At 33.7% G+C, this 15,458-nt stretch overlaps 1 protein-coding gene and 1 pseudogene across 1 annotated transcript in view; both read left to right on the top strand.

Annotated features, from left to right (window-relative positions):
* The window catches only part of LOC120415017 (spectrin beta chain, non-erythrocytic 1), a 166,370-nt gene that overhangs the window by 38,569 nt on the left and 112,343 nt on the right, over positions 1 to 15,458 (top strand). The gene's annotated exons all lie outside the window — the stretch shown is intronic.
* Positions 312 to 15,328, top strand: LOC120413961 (40S ribosomal protein S20-like; annotated as a pseudogene).

Below are 15,458 nucleotides of genomic sequence, written 5' to 3'. Positions count from 1 at the left end.
AACGTAGAGCACATTCAACAATCGAACACCTCTGAACAGATCCCTTACTTTGGAAAATTGTCCCATAGAATCATAGGAAAACACCACAATCACTTTTGTTTCGGTGTTGATTCGTAGAAGTTGATTTACAGTCGCTTCTAGGTACGTACCCTACGAAAAAGACAACAAAGTAAACAATCCATACTAACCTTTGGTCCTCCAAAACCACCTATCCACTCGATCCCAAAAACACAAATACCAAAGTTGGTACTCCAGCCCTTGAACCATCAAATCCACAATTTTCATCGAGTATCAATTTGGGGTACCTTGCAATGGGTTCCGACACGATCAAACGCTCGCTCAATTCGTCAGCAAACCACGGAAATTGTGATTCTTTGAAGAACCAGAACTCGGTACGTGAAGTACGCGTTTGCTGGACCAAATCTTCACATATGCGGACGAGTTCCGAATGTAATACCTCCAAAGATCCAGGAAGATTTGCTCCCAAAGATTGTAGAGTGAAGAGCGAAAGCGCACACAATAGAACTAACCTGGTCAGCATGATGCAATTGAATACAACATCGAATACCATGTTGCGGGCAAATGTTGAATGAGAAAGAACAGGTGACTTGAGAGAATCAAAACAAAGCTATTACACGTTTTCCTAAGGGAAGAACTCAGAATCGTCGCAGTTGTGCTGTGTAGCCACATGTTGGATATAACACACCAGTTTCGAAGTTTGGGATTTGTATGTTTTCAACGAAAGTTATACTTGTAGTGGACGTGCTTCAACAAAGAACAACTCCGAAGTATAGTTGTCGTGTTGTTATCGTTATCTTTATCAATAGCGTGTCCAGCTCATCGAGAACGGGTGGGACAACAATATGTTTGTTTAAATAAAATGATACAAAGTTACCAGGGAAATATTAACATTCATGGGCAAGTACTCGGATCGCAATCTCATGACTTTAGTTCTTTCAGGTTGCATTTTTCAGAATGCAAGCCCCAGTGTTCTATTAGACAATACTAGATAACTCACTTTTTAGTTCATTCTACCGAAACATCTTTTAATAACCTTCAAAGTCAGTCGAGTTTTATACACGAAAATGCATTCGATTTCTTTCTTAGTTCTACTCTGCGCGTTTACGACGTTCTGCCAAAAAGTTGTGAATGCAAATTTTCCCGAATCAATGGAGGTATTACAATCGGAACTAGTTCGTATATGTGAAGATTTGGTACATCAAACGAGCAATTCACGTACCGAGTTCTGGTTCTTCAAAGAATCTGATGTAGCGTCTTATGCTGAGGAACTGAGCGAGCGTTTGATCGTGTCGGAACCCCTGGCAAAGTGTCCGAAGTTGTTACTCGATGAAAATTGTGGATTTAATGGTTCTAGGGCTGGCGTACCCGCTTTGCTTTGGCCTTTATGTTTTTGGGATCAAGTGGACAAGTAATTTGAAAAGTACAAGAGTTAATTTTGTTAGATAACATTTCTTTTTCTTTTTGGCAGAGTACGGTTCAGGCAGCGATGTCAACCCAACTTCTACAAATCAATACCCAAACAAGACTGATTGTGGTGTTTTCATTCGTCGCTATGAACCACCTTACGGAACTCTTAATTTTGTTTGGAACTGTTCGATTATTGAATGTTCTTTACATTACCGTCTACACGGATACCTTTCATTATGACATGTTCAATTTCTTTTTGTTTCGTAATTCAATTCAAACAATCCAGCGTTACGAGTCATTGCAACAGATATTTCCGCAGCAAACTGACCTTGAAGGACAAACTGTTGACGGATGCACGCACCATACCTCCTATTATAGTGAACTTGATCGCACCAATAATCAACCAAAAGGGCTCGATGTTCAGCTAGTTGACGTGATCATACGGCATATGAACGGTACTTTGAACACCGTGTTTATGGAATGCCTTCCTGGGGAGAAACTATCAGATTGCACCGGACGTAGGTTGAATCCTTCAAGATGTAATTTTAATTTTGCCCGCTGGAAATTGCACACCGTTGACTATGGAGCTTTACCAGCATTACCTTTTTTCAAGCAAGTTGTGATTGTAACCAGAGGTCGACCATTTAACATTTATGAACTGTTGACTGCTCCGTATACGCCAGGTACTTGGTCACTAGTCATTCTGGTTTCTATCGTCAGATTTTGCGTAAAACTTTTATCAACCCATTTTTCCCATAAATTCAACAGAAACAGGAAGAAAATACTGAAGAACTTTGTTTCTCTTGGTCAATGCATTCTTACGTTTTTACTAGTTAACGCTTACGAGGCAAAAATTATTTCGTTCCTTGCAAATTGGCCACTCAAACCTGATGTAACAACAATTGAAGAGTTAAGATCGGAAGGAATAACAGTGATAATGGAATCCTACCTGAAATTGGAAGAAATCACAACGGATCCCAGACTGTCAGGTATCGTTCAACCAGTCGATCCGTCTTCAAAGTTTGATATCTTTTCAGTGGGACCGAACACCGCCCTGTTGATCGAATCAGAGGCTGCCAAGGCGATCCTTCGAAAACTACCAAATTATGAGCATAAAACAAGCCAAACACGTTTCGTCCTACTTGATGAGCGGTTCGATACAGATCTATTGTTCTACATCTTTGGGTACCGAAACTTAATAGTAAACCGCTTCGGTACTCTGTTACGATATGTGTATGAAGCGGGAATTGAACAACATTGGATGAAAATGGAAGTTGTGACGCCAGAATATTTCAGCAGCGACGAATCGAGCACCCGTATGATCACCTTCGAGCAGCTTATGCACTGGGAGTTAGTATTCGTGTGTCTTTGGATACTAAGTGTCTTACTCTTTTGTCTTGAGATCAGCTACTCTCGACTGAAAATGTTATGGCACAAAGTTCGAAACTTTAAAATAGGTCAGGCTCCCGTTACGAGAGGACGTACATATTTCCTGGTTTATAGAAAACGACGACCTCGAAATGCTAGGAGATCAATCTGAAGTTCTCTTCTTTTCCAAAATTGGTGCACTCGTGTGATACAGTCTAATCTGTCTGATAATTAAAAGTACGAAAACGTGTTCTCACAGATATTTTTATTCAATTTTTAATAAATCTTATTTACTATAGCTATTGATTCGGTGTTTATCTTGTCAAAACATTTTTTTTATTACGAAATTTTAAATTGTTGATCATGATTCTAAATATTTTTGAAGGACTTACTCTTTGTTGCAATATTTTTGTTGTTGTATAATCCGTGTCGTTTCGTATTGCTAAAAACCCTTTTCAAAATTAAGATAATTTTCATAAATTGATTCTTCAGAACTATTAAATCTCTAAGTTTAAGATTCGTCATCAGCTCTAGCGAGAACACCACTACGCTGAATCCCCACAAAACGAAAAATACCCCCTTCAGCTGTTGCAACTGTTCGTACTTGATCATCCGGGGTGTTTGCTCGGCTAAATCCGCTGGTTGAATCGATTGGGATGCAGCGTAGATGCTCATCCAATACTCCATGAATCCGGATTCGTAGATCCTTTGCTGAAGTTCCGCAAAACGTGTTCTCATTGTATTACGGGCACCAAAATAGTGAAACATAAGATCCGCAGGGTTGTTACGGAAAAGTCGAGAAAAAATCCGCGCCAGATCCGCGCCGACCCCGAAACCCAATCCACGCGAAATCCGCGCCATATAAAAAAAATCGCGAAAAACATAGAAGAGAGTAACATAATGAATGAAATTTTAAACGAAAAAAAGAATAATACAGAAGGCATTTGGATCAGTACCGTTGATCAGTTGTGGATTCATATCCCACCTGTACCAAATGGAATCATTTTTTGCCATTTCTGAAACAATATGAGCATTTTTTTGCAACACTAATATCATTGCTTTAAAAACAAATTCAGGAAAAAAATTAAATTCTGAATTTAAAAAAAATTAAAACCATAAAATAAATCACCAAATTATAAAATCTAGGGATTTAGTCCTTGATAATTTTCGCCAAAACTTTACTCTGGAAATACGAAACACAAAATTTCTATTATTTTTTTCTCTAAATTTCTCTAAACTAAAATATAATTCTAAAAATGATCCTAACTAAGAAAATTGCAAAAAATAATAATTTAATAATTCAAAAATTTAATAATTTAATAATTTTATAATTTGATAATTTGATAATTTGATAATTTAATAATTAAATAATTAAATAATTAAATAATTTAATAATTCAATAATTTAATAATTTAATAATTTAATAATTTAATAATTTAATAATCTAATAATTTAATAATTTAATAATTTAATAATTCAATAATTTAATAATTTAATAATTTAATAATTTAATAATTTAATAATTTAATAATATAATAATTTAATAATTTATTAATTTAATAATTTAATAATTTAATAATTTAATAATTTAATAATTTAATAATTTAAAAATTCAATAATTTGATAACTTAAGAACTTTCTTAAAAAATTAAAAATTAACAAAAAAAAATCAATTGTAATATTTTCGTATTTTTTCAATTCAATAATTCGTGTTTTTTTTACGTTTTTTGAGTCTCTAAGTTTTGACAATTTCAAATTATGAATTCTATTTTTTTTTATTATTTGAATGTGTAAATTCTGAAATTTCAAATTGTTGAATTCTAGATTTTTTATTTTTTAAATTTTAACATTACATTTCGCTTTTAGATGGAGATTTTAGCAGATTTCTAAGTGGATTTCATGTGATAATTGGGAGTAGAATCAATTCTACCTGAATCAGAATGGCAACAGAGTTTTTAATTTTTTCAATAAACGAAAAATTTAAAAATTTAAATTTTTATATTGAAAAAAACATCGAAAATCTAAAAAGTTTCATAGCTTCAAATTTTTAATATTCTGTAATTTTTTCGAATTTTGTTATCTATATATATAAAGTTGATAACGGAAAAACGGATCGGAGCGCTCTTTGTTGCGTTGGGTTCGTATAAGCCCAAGGAAGGTTTTTACGCTAATATGTTGACACTTTGGCCACTCCGGAACCGATTCCGGAGCATCGGCAAATTGTATGGAAAAAGATGCGTAAAATCAAATTTTGATCACAGGAGGCTGAATAAACGAAAAAGTAAAAAAAAAAGTCAACAAACGAAAAAAGGCAGAACGAAGTCTGTCGGGTTAGCTTTGTTTTTTTTTTAAGAGTTGTAATGTGATGTTAAATTTATATAACAAATCTTAATACATTAAAAAAATCGCTCCTTGAAGATTATTTCAAAGTTTCGTATTAAGAAAAAAAACAATCAATAATTTTTAGAAGAAAACATTCTTCATTAACAACTTCTTAGAAATTGATGTTTTCGCACTAAACGAAAAAAAATTAATTTATTTAATTCCTAATAATATTTTCCTTTGTAATTTGAAAGAAAATCTATCGTTCTCAATTATTTTGTTTATCAATATTGCAATCCGCGTGAAATCCGCGCCTGAGCAAAATTAGCCAGCAAATCCGCGCCAGATCCGCGCGATACGCGCCATCCGCGCCATCCGCGCGATCCGCGCCCTCCGTAACAACCCTGCATTTGCATCTTCCTTTCATTTAGCTTCTTCATGTGTAATATATCCTTACATTTTAGAATATAAATTTTGCTAGGATTTCCCTAGCGACCTAGCTCTACAGAAAACAGCAATTCCTTTTAATTCCGCAATAGGTTTATTAATATCTTGACTGCTGCTGGCTTGGGACATTTGTTTACATTGCTGCAGCCACCATCGGTTGTTCGGGCATTCACCTGTTTGTGAGCAAAACAAAACAACAAGCTGAACAAACGGAAGCCCTAGTTCAAACGCGTTCTAGACTGCACGATACGATTAGGGTCACTGTGACTCAATTTCGCAAACGGCTTTACGGGCGATTGTTCGGCGTTGAGTCAAGCGTTTCTTGTAATTTTATGGTATAAACATCTCTTCAGAACATATAACAAAATGCTAACCTTTTGAGTTATCACAAAAAAATGTTTTTTTCGACTGTTTTTGCAAAAATGGCGTATATCTCGTGTAGATCAAAAGCTAAAAATTTGGCATGTTAGACAAACATTCATGACATTTTCTCCTCTACAACTTTGCCCAAGACACCAAAGCCCTAAAACGTTACCCAACAAAGTTAGATTATGGTAGCAGGGTTGTTACGGAAAAGTCGAGAAAAAATCCGCGCCAGATCCGCGCCGACCCCAAAACCCAATCCACGCGAAATCCGCGCCATATAAAAAAATCGCTACAAACATAGAAGAGAGTAACATAATGAATGAAACTTTAAACGATAAAAGAATAATACAGAAGGCATTTGGATCAGTACCGTTGATCAGTTGTGGATTCATATCCCTCCTGTATCAAATGGAACATTTTTTGCCATTTCTGAAACAATATTAGCATTTTTTGCAACACTTTAAATATCGTTGCTTTAAAAACAAATTCAGAAAAAAATTAGAAAATTAAAATAATTTAAACCATAAAATAAATCACCAAATAATAAAATCTAGGGATTTAGTATTGATAATTCCCGCCAAAACTTTACTCTGGAAAATCGAAACACGAAATTTCTATTATTTTCTTCTCTAAATTTCTCTAAACTAAAATATGACTCCAAAAATGATCCAAACTAAGAAAACGGCAAAAAAATAATTTAATAGTTTAAAAATTTAATAACTCAATAACTCAATAACTCAATAATTTAATAATTTAATAATTAAATAATTAAATAATTAAATATTTAAATAATTAAATAATTAAATAATTAAATAGTTAAATAATTAAATAATTAAATAATTAAATAATTAAATAATTAAATAATTAAATAATTAAATAATTAAATAATTAAATAATTAAATAATTAAATAATTAAATAATTTTTTTTTTTTTTTTTTTTTTGGGAGAGTGATCCAGCCGCACATCGTTGATGTCGAAACCTCTAAACTGGGCCCTCGTCCTGTCACGTCCGTCAGTAGTCTTGTCGTACATTACAACTAGAATCAGATCTGCCAATGAATTAGTACACTTCGACCAAATAAACAATGACGCTGTATGGATCTGACTCTAGAATAAATGCACAGTTGTGTGTTATTCATAAGTCCAAAATGTTCAATTATTCATATAAGTCCAAATTTTCATTTGCGGATAACTACCTAACTTGAATTGAATACAAGATTTAAAGTAACATATCCGAAAGCTACGCTTATCTCAAATTCCCGACATTTTAATTAATAGCAAAAAAAAAAACGTTTTTTTGTAAAACCTGTCTGGCTTCTTTAAAAAAAAACAAATAAAAATTAATAACAGTTCACATTTACAAGTCGTGAATTGAAAAAGAGACGACCATTTGATCGTCATAATTCCAGTAGATCCTCGATTCGCAACAATGGTCGATACAATCATAATCCGACAACCGTTAGTTCAACAGATCAACGAACTTAGTCCGATATCATTTCACTATTGATTGATCGAGACTCTACGAAAATTTTGACAAATCATAATGGTTTTTATGCTACTTCAATGAAAATCACCGATTCTGATAGAATTACTAAATTCACTGTTACTAATTTTGTCCCTAAATAACTAAAGGCAAAGTATAACAAGTTGATATTTATAGTAAAAATCCTAAATTCTACAAAAACTAAATTTAAAAAACTAAATAAAAAAAAATAATAAAATAAAAAACCCGCATCTTAACCTGACACCCACATTAAGATAGGGAAAAATCACATATGTAGCGGTTCATTGTACAAATGTGATATTTCCACTATCGGAGAACCTCCTTGTCTCGATGACAGCTTACCGGCCATCGATTAAGCCCTGAGACTGCGCCAAAGTGGGTTCTCGCAGCATGAAGTGGTGTCCATGTGTAAAAATGGAAGCTTCAGCAATATACTGAACACTTCGATTTTAATTCCACATCGAATCAAATCATACTCTTTGCCAAACAAGCATCAAACCTATGACACTCATTATAACAAAGCCCAGGGAAATAATTAAATAATTAAATAATTTAATAATTTAATAATTTAATAATTTAATAATTTAATAATTTAATAATTTAATAATTTAATAATTTAATAATTTAATAATTTAATAATTTAATAATTTAATAATTTAATAATTTAATAATTTAATAATTTAATAATTTAATAATTTAATAATTTAATAATTTAATAATTTAATAATTTAATAATTTAATAATTTAATAATTTAATAATTTAATAATTTAATAATTTAATAATTTAATAATTTAATAATTTAATAATTTAATAATTTAATAATTTAATAATTTAATAATTTAATAATTTAATAATTTAATAATTTAATAATTTAATAATTTAATAATTTAATAATTTAATAATTTAATAATTTAATAATTTAATAATTTAATAATTTAATAATTTAATAATTTAATAATTTAATAATTTAATAATTTAATAATTTAATAATTTAATAATTTAATAATTTAATAATTTAATAATTTAATAATTTAATAATTTAATAATTTAATAATTTAATAATTTAATAATTTAATAATTTAATAATTTAATAATTTAATAATTTAATAATTTAAAAATTTAATAATTTAATAATTAAATAATTTAACAATTTAATAATTTAATAATTTGATAACTTAAGAACTTTCTTGAAAAATTAAAAATTAACAAAAAAAAAATCAATCGTCATATTTTCGTAATTTTTCAATTTTATAATTCGTACTTTTTTACGTTTTTTGGTTCTGTAAGTTTTGACAATTTCAAATAATGAATTCTATTTTTTTTATTATTTGAATATGTAAATTCTGAAATTTCTAATTGTTGAACTGCAGATTTCTTATTTATTTTTATTTTAACATTACATTTCGCTTTTAGACGGAGATTTTAGCAGATTTCTAAGTGGATTTCGTCATGTTGTGATAATTGGGAGTAGAATCAATTCTACCTGATTCAGAATGGCAACAGAATTTTTTTCAATAAACCAAAAATTTAAAAAATTAAATTTTTATATTGAAAAAACATAGAAAATCTGAAAAGTTTCATAGCTTTAAATTTTAAAATTTTGTAATTTTTTCGAATTTTTTTATTTTGATTTTAATAAAATTGGTATGGGACCATCCATAAACCACTTTTTTGGGAATCTTTTACCCCCCCCCCCTTCGTGGACAATTGTCCATACAAAAAAAATCTTTTTTGTATGGATCGTGGACAATCGCCATACCCCCCCCCCCCTAAAGTGTCCAAGTGGTTTATGGATGGTCCCTATTTATTTGAATTGTTAGGCAGATGTTTTAAAAATAATGAATTGTACAATACATTAACAAAATCGCTCCTTGAAGATTATTTCAAAGTTTCGTATTAGGAAAAAAAAATCAATAATTTTTAGAAGAAAATTTTCTTCATTTAAAAATTCTTCTCCTAATAATATTTTCCTTTGTAATTTGAAAGAAATTCTATCGTTCTCAATTATTTTGTTTATCAAAATTGCTATCCGCGCGAAATCCGCGCCTGAGCAAAATTAGCCAGCAAATCCGCGCCAGATCCGCGCGATACGCGCCATCCGCGCCATCCGCGCGATCCGCGCCGTCCGTAACAACCCTGGCCGTCGCTAGTCGTTCCTCCAGCATCACGAACTGGGTTCGGCTAGTTTTTGGGTCGATGTTCAGCTGCTTCCGAAGTATGATACGAGCCATCGTCAGATCGGAAAGGAAGCCAACTTTTGGAACAACTGTAAACAGGTCCTTCAAAGCGGAGACATTTGTGCGGCGAATGAGGTGGCGTAGCTTGGGATTTTCAGTTATAACTGATGGTATGAATTTTGCTCCCGATGTTAGAACAATTTCCACATTCTGGAGATCATCCACAGAGATAACATCAGGCTTATGTGGCCAATTTGATAGAAATGAAACTATTTTTGCTTCATATGCCGAAATTAGTAGGAAAAAAAGAACGATGAATCCTAGGGTTATTACTTTCTCTGTTGATTTCCGCCTGTCCTGGTCGGAATTCTCTAGTCCACAGACAATCAGCATTAAAATGTTCATAGCTGAACGTTTCAGAAACAGTTGTACCAAAATCATACCTACAACCGTTGTCCATGTCAAAATATCCCATGATTGTTGAGAGTATGGTGCAGTTAGCAGTTCAAACACATTTAAGGGTATTCCTCGAGGCACAATTATAACAATGCTATACATCGGTAGCACGGGTACACCTTGTTCAGCATCTGTCATTGTGAATCATCCAAAGTGGAGTTGGCAGTTGTATTGGCCGATTTGTCGCTTCAAACAACTATCATCATTCTCGCTAGGATCACATTCTACGAACTCTATTGTTACATTAGCGTGCATTTTTTCCAAAATCAGTAAAACAAACTGCAAGTCAAATCCTTGCACATTTCTACTTATGGGGTCCAAATATGAATACAATCCAATTTCAGTCGTACAAGCAGTGATAGGCAAACCGACAAAGTCGTTTTGCTCAGGATATGCTTGTTGTACAGATTCATAACGCTTGAAGACATTTAGTTTGTTCCGAAATACAATGTAGTTGAATATTTCAAACTTGGTTTGTTCTTCAAAGAACGCAACATAGACGACGTTAAATAGGCGAACATTCACAAAAAACAATAGAACTTCTTCGAGTTTTTCAAAAGACTCGTGGTCAAAAAATACTATTAATTTGATATTTACGTCCATGGTTATAAAATTATTGTACACTGGAGATGCGACTATCTGTGGAACAGCATAGTTAACACATAAATGAAACTTTTAAATAGGTATTACTTACGGGATCGATTTTATCAAGAAAGACAACTACTACTGCTGGAAAACCCGTAGATCCGCGAGCAGTTGAACTCTGCTCATCAAACAAAAGCTTCGGCTGCGAAGCAAAGGGATCTGATGTTAGCAGCTGTTCCAAAAAATCCACAGAGTGCAAACCAGAGGTTGAGGTTTTGAAGAACCAAATACCTCTCCTCACAGCACTTGGTTCCCGCATCAGGTCTTCGGCCAAGCGGATTACGCTGGCCACCAAGGTATCCGATGCTTTCGAAGGCGCCGCGATTAAAAGAAGCTGAATCACGACTATTTCACCCAACATTTTGTACTGCACTACAGGGTTGGTTACTGTTCTGAACGGGTTGTAGTAAACAGGGTGTGTGAATGAACAGCTGTTTTGAACGTTTCTAAGTAATTTAAAGTAATGCTTCATAAATGCAGTGTATTATTGTAGATTATTTTAATAGATAACGATATTTTTTTTTTTTTTCACTCAAGTTCTAATGCTGGATGCTTAATAAGACAACTCAACATTTTTGAAGTTGATGTCTGCAAATGCTTCGGACTCGAGAACACGATCACGACAGAATTGGATTTCAGTAAATTCCCTGCCAACGTAAAAAATAGTAAATTTCGGGTTTACATGCTAAGGAATCATCTTCAGCATTCCATTATTTTTGCTACCCTCATAGGAGAAATTCACTGTAATTTCCTCATACAAATTTGACAGCTGTCCGAACAAAAATGGTATGTGAATATTCAAAATTCTGAAAAAAAATCATTAAAAGGAATTTGGGGCCTTGGGCAGAGTTGTAAATATGGGTGAGGACTACACCGAAAAATATTTGATACACGGAAAAAAAATGCTTACTTTCTTAATCCCTTTTAATAATCTAATCTAATTTAATCCTAATCTTCCTTCTTCTTAATGTGTATATTACATTCGAGCATCCCCGAGTTGTATTACACTCATTAAAGCGGCCAGGCCTATTGCGTTGCATTAACCGCAGTGAGGATTATGCGAACGGACAGAACCTACAGGGGAGGAAGGATGTGTGGAAATACCGAGTCATTTTCCACAAAAAAAAACTCTGTTTTTAAACGTTTTAAAAGGACATAAAATACCATCTTTTCAGAAAATTCCAGAAAAAGCAAAACATTTTTGACCGAGTTTTGATTAAAAAAAGTGATTTTTTCAAAATATATAAATAAATTTTTGATTGCTTCCTATTGGTCCGATTTTCAATTTTACAAAATAAAATTTTGAAATTTGAAAATCCAGCCCAATATTTAAAACTGCCAAAAATAATTTCCTAATAAATTTGTTCAAAAGAACAGAACATTTCACAAAATTTGCATTCTATAACATGGAAAATCAGACCATGAGTTTCCGAGATATCGATGATCAAGAGCTAACTGGGCAACACTGATGAAGTCTAATTTTTCACTTGTCTGAAATGGATGCTGAAAAAATGAACTTTTCAACACTTATATTAAAAAGTAATACTTTTCAATATTCTTTTGATTTCAACGGCTTAATTTGACTTAAAATTCCATTTAAAGGGTGACTTATGGAATTGCCAAAAAATTGTATGGAACTCCTTGCAAAAGTATTTTTTTAAGGTATCGTCGTATTGATAAAAGAAAAGGTAAACGTTGTTGGAAAATGTAAGACTCGTGCTGAATAAGTCTACTTTTTGCAACATGTTTCATGAACTACCATCAAAAAGATTAAGAGCGAGTCCACGAACAGGGCATACCCCTTTGTACGGGACGTCGTTTGGACCTCACCAATCTGCCTGAAATTTTCAGAAGTTGTTTGTACATATAAAACTAGCATCTGGCCAAAATATGAGCACTCTAGGTCAACGGGAAGTGGGGCAAATCGGGACACAAATTTTAAGGTTCAAAAACGTCAAAAATCTTTAAAAGGCTATAACTTAGGCAAAATTCAATTAAATTTCAAAATTCAAAATGCACCTGAAAGGGCTCAAAAAATGCAACAAAATGCAGGGTAGAGCTTTCCGATTGGTTAAATCTAAAGGGAGTTATCGGCATTTTAGTGAAAAAATAGCATAATTTTCAAACTCAAATAAAAAAGTGTTCCATCCAGATATCAACTCGGTTCGACCTGCAGCTTGTAGGGGACATCTGGAACTACCATCTGAGACTGAGAACGCATTGGGTAAGGCAGTTTAACATATTAAATAGACATTTTTACTTTAAGTGATTTTTGATTGTAAATTTGTGCTCGGGGGACCCCTTAGATCCCATTTTCTGGTGATAATTTTATCATATTCGTGTTTCTGAGACAATTTCACAATAGAAACATGCGTAAAAATTTTTATTTTCATATATTTTAACCCTTTAAAAAATGAAAGTTAAAAAAAAATATGAAGCTGCTTTTTTCTGGTGTCATCTAGTATCCTTGGAAACAAGCTTGATTTTCAATAAATGTAAATCGAAGACTTTTTTTAACTTTTATTTTTTAAAGGGCTAAAATGGATTAAAAAATCAGGCGAAAACACACTCCGAGGCCCCTTCAAAAATGGATGAATTCAAATTTGGTATGGAACTGGTTCAGGTTCAGCACATCCCCTTTCAAATGCGCCCAAGAGAGCTTAAATCCATAATGTGGGCTCTGAGAAACCCCCTACCACAAAATTGAGCACTTTTTTACCACACACGGACGTCACGCGTGCTCTTCAGTAAATTAAGCGCCAAAATTCGGATATTGGAGATAGACCAATTCTGTCATTGTCAAACGATCGGGCGTCGAAAATCGATCGTCCATGATTTTTTGCAGATTTTTCGAATGAATATTTCTCGAGAAATGATTTGGGAACGAAGCTTGATTTGGCGTCGGAGCCAAAAGCAAATCCTATACCTTTCTTTAGTAAGAAAGGCAAAAAACAATTTTATGCATGTTTCTATTGTGAAATTGTCTCAGGAACACGAATATGATAAAATTATCACCAGAAAATGGGATCTAAGGGGTCCCCCGAGCAAAAATTTACAACCAAAAAAATCACTAAAAGTAAAAGTGTCTATTTAATATGTTTAACTGCCTTACCCAAAGCGTTCTCAGTCTCAGATGGTACACAGAAAAAAAAAGTGTAAATTTAAACTTCATGTAAACCATGAATCTTACGTAAACCACCCTCATGTAAAGCTGAGATCTGTTGCAAAATGCTAAAGATCATTTAAAGGACCATCATGTAAAATGAAATCCGACGTAAACGCTAAATTTGATGAAATTGTTTTTTTGTTTGGGAGAAATCAACAAATCTGAAAAATTGAAACGCATGTAAAAGTTGAAAGCGATTTAAAAGTTGTTTCATTTGATTATTGAAAGATGTAAAATTACAATTATGTTTGTTTTCGCAGATGACAGCTTGCAAAAACAAACCAGTCAATGTTGTGCAGTTTGGTCGACTGATTGATTTTGTTTGGCTACAAGCTAAAGGAAGTTTGTTTACAACAGAAGACCACTCGGTGTCAATTGAAAGACGTCTTTTACACGACTTGGAGGTGGAGACGTTGCAAGGGTTGCAAGTACCTAATTATGTGTGGGGGCTTTTATGCCGTCGTCAAGAATCAACATCAAAACAGGTAAAATTTATGTTTTGCTGAAAATAAGATTTTGATTAATGTTCAATCATTCAATCCTGAAAAAGCTCGACTTCAGGTGGAAACGGTTTCCGAGGCGAGAGGTTGCATTGACCTTATTCGGGTGCTTGGAATTTGTCGTGGAGGACGACGTGTAATTGAGCTATCTTCAGCAACCGTAAATGTCCTTAACTTGGCCGGGCAAGCTGGGTTGATGTTTTCGGTCAGATCGAACAACCAGGTGTTAGAGCGCTTAGCAGTGGCTCGATCTTAATTTAGCACTTATATTTGGTGGTGTCCTTGCAAACCCGGATGTCGATGAAGCTAGTTTCTTCGGAAAAGTTTTCATTTTCGTTGCTTAGATTTACCGGATACCTACACTAACCAGGTGCAACTGGTTTTCTTTTGAATATCTTGACCAGGATTGTGCGAATTGTCGCCACATCCTGAACCCCGTTGCCGTGGCCGCGACCGTTCGCCGTATCCGCACACGCTGATCTCGCGCAGTATCCGCTGCCTAGTAAAGATGAGCGTTGACTTGTTCAGCGGTGCCAAGAGGCAGAAGCTGCGCGTCTAGGCCCGGTCCACATGACGACCGAGATCCTGCGTAACATGACCCGGAAGACGCCTTCCTTACTGTGAGGGTTACAAAACTCGCTTTCGGATGAGCCTGCACAAGCGTATCAACGATCCACACTCGCCGCCTGAGATCGTCAAGCAGAACACCTCGATCAACATCGAGCCAGGTGTAGAGGTCGAGGTCAGGTTGTGATGTCCTTGATCCGGATGGTGAAGCAGATTAATGTTCCGATTATGGCCGATAGTAGAGAGCGAATACAGTCCAATGCAGTTTTTTGAAGACTTTGCTCTGGCAAGCGCTAGGAGTTTACATAATCACGCGTACAAAGTTTTCATATAACTTAAAAACCTTCACAAAATAAAACACAATAAACTTGCAAAACTGATTGCAACTACGAAAATGAAAAACAAACAAGTAACACACGTTTGAGGAGAATAGATGCAAATTGCGACCCGTTGTAGATAGATTGGTCCCTAAACTAAATCTAAACTCATTACTTTTTCGCTATTCTTTCAG

Source organism: Culex pipiens, chromosome 3 (genome assembly GCF_016801865.2).
Source record: "Culex pipiens pallens isolate TS chromosome 3, TS_CPP_V2, whole genome shotgun sequence".
Lineage (NCBI taxonomy): Eukaryota > Metazoa > Arthropoda > Insecta > Diptera > Culicidae > Culex > Culex pipiens.
The sequence above is the reverse complement of the archived record's forward strand: the minus strand, read 5'-3'. Positions and strand labels throughout refer to the sequence as shown.